Source organism: Mirounga angustirostris, unplaced genomic scaffold (genome assembly GCF_029215605.1).
Source record: "Mirounga angustirostris isolate CCGP_5_RB_7025 unplaced genomic scaffold, mMirAng1.0.hap1 SCAF_14, whole genome shotgun sequence".
NCBI classification, from domain to species: Eukaryota; Metazoa; Chordata; class Mammalia; order Carnivora; family Phocidae; genus Mirounga; species Mirounga angustirostris.
This window is the reverse complement of record NW_026991722.1, coordinates 46776508-46778611: the sequence shown is the minus strand read 5'-3', so window position 1 is coordinate 46778611 and position 2104 is coordinate 46776508.

Below are 2104 nucleotides of genomic sequence, written 5' to 3'. Positions count from 1 at the left end.
AGCACAGCACAACAATCTGGACAACAGTCACTTCCGGGGGCATCACGTGACTATGAAGCAGTCACGTGTCTTCATGGGGGGCTTCCTTTAGCACCTCCCAGGGCACCTCCTGACCTCACTTCTCAGTACGAGGGTTGTTGAGCTTTTGTCACATTCACAGTCACTCCCTGGCAGAGGACATTGGCCCTGAGCAGAACATGCTGACATTTCCTTCCTCCCAGGTGGGAAGTGGTCTCACTTCGCCACAGAGAACTTTGACTCAGTTCCGTTCTGCCCACTCCCCTGGCGATGTTGTACCACAAAATCCCCAGGCCGCATCTTCTGCCCTCCCAACCACATGGACTCCTGTCTCTCTCCCAGCTCCCTGGTCTCCAACTTCAGGTGGGTCGGTGCTAGCCCAGATAGACCAGATTCTTTCTTAGGAATGATGGCCTAAAGCCAGCAATTGAATACAAATGGCATCTATGTTCACTGTAGAAAAATCAGAATAGGCAGAAAGGCATGAAAATCACCCATAGCTCATCACTCAGAAATCTGTAGGTCTTTAGTACTACGTCTGTATTCTTTTTAAATGCACATGTATTTCCTTACAAAATTGCAGTCATACTGTATATATTTTTTTATGGTTTTAAAAAGTATATGGTGAATTTTCCTGGGTCTTTGACTCTAGGACATGCCATCACATGAATTTATCATAATGTGTTTAACCAACCTCCAACCACTTAGACAACGGGGTTGTTTCAACTTTTTGTGATTATAAGCAACACTAGAATGAAGATGTCACGGAAGATAAACTCATTTATTTTTCTTATTCTCAGCAGTAGAACTAGGAAAGGGGAGGAACACTTTTATGTTTGTGGCTATAACTGTTGCCATGTCGTTTCCTCAAAGGTTACGTATCTGCTTACACTCGCATCTTCTTGAACTGACCGTAGGGTCTGATGCCACCAACTATAAACTCACCGCCATCTGGCCCTGGTCTTCAAGACGGGGAGCAGCTGTTGGAGCATGCCAGCTCACACACGGCCACCGTGCTCCAGGCTCGTCTGAGCCCAAATCCCAGCACCTGGAAATGCGCGGTCAGCTCCTGGGCTCTGATGGGGAATTCTGCACAACACCTGGAGCCTTAAAACACGGGCCGTTCTATCACTCGCCCCGAAGAACTAGTGCTGAGCCGCAGAGAGCCAGCTATGCAGAATGTGTTACTCTCAGCTCCAAACCAGGGCCAGGCCTGGCACCTGCTTCCAGAAAGGAGCAAGGCCCTCATCCGAGGATCTGAGGAACGTACTGTGCTCTCTGGGCAGCCACCGGACCTCAGCCACAGGTCCAGCCAGCGGCTACTTCCTCCTCCATCTTGTAAGTTTGCTTTCGTTGTGATTGAAGCTTTAATAAGGATTCGCTGAGGCAAAATGTCTGGGGTTTAAATGGGTAGAAGCTCGAGCCCCCATCCCTCTCCTCACCCTGCCCCTCCCCCCACAACGGAGAAATCCAAAACAGAAACTCTTTTTTCCTAACATGAGTGATAATGGTAATAATAGCACAATAATAGCACCAGTGGTAGGTGACAGATGTGTCATGTTTCCAGCTCCCTAATTTGCCAAACAATATAACTTAATTCCTCAGCGTTGAAATGCGAGCATAATGTCTGCATGCCTGAGTGTGGAAAGCAGAGACCAAATTGGAATCTCTCTGTTAATCATCCTCGAGGTGAGGAACAATTATTCTCCCAGAGGGCAGGGTCCTGAGATGATGAATACTATTTACTGAAAATGGTTTTTTCTCCTTTGTTCATAAAGACGTCTATGACCTCAGAATGTGAAGTGTATCTTTCCACTGCCAGAAGGTTTTAGTCCCCATAAATTTTGAATGTGTGGTTTATTTTACTCTACATGAAATCCTTGATAAAATGAGAATTGAGAATTTCAGAGGGTGAAGGCCTGGAACTTTCTGCAGCATTTCTTGGTCTTCCCAAATGCACACAGCACAGCATACACTTACTGATTAAACCATCCCTGGCTCAAAAGGCTTTTGCTAATTAATCAGTAATGTTAATCATTTCACACTCCGGGAGCGTGCATTCCTGGACAGATCGAATGGGGCTGGG